The following is a 330-nucleotide window of genomic DNA, read 5'->3' as shown; positions in this document are numbered from 1 at the left end:
CATCCAACTTGGATTATTCGTGTCATTTGGTGCTACAGCGAAGTAAGAATAATGGACAGCTTAAAAGTCGCCAATAATTCGAACGAGCAAATGTACTCGAACCCGAATTCTTTCAAGCCGCGTAACAACGACGTGGGAAGAAACACACGATTTCATATGCTGTTTACGACAACGTAAGGTCTCAACAACTCTCATACGAAGACGATTCATGTGGGTTTGCAAAGAACGAACGAAGGAATCTGCAAGCCTCTTGTAAAATTGAGCGGAAACAGTGCTGACGGTATTTATTTCGACGCCGAAAGTTGGAAACAGTTTCAAGACAACATGGGC

Source organism: Trachymyrmex cornetzi, unplaced genomic scaffold (assembly GCF_001594075.2).
Source record: "Trachymyrmex cornetzi isolate Tcor2-1 unplaced genomic scaffold, Tcor1.1 scaffold378, whole genome shotgun sequence".
NCBI lineage: Eukaryota > Metazoa > Arthropoda > Insecta > Hymenoptera > Formicidae > Trachymyrmex > Trachymyrmex cornetzi.
Note: the sequence above shows the minus strand (reverse complement) of the source record.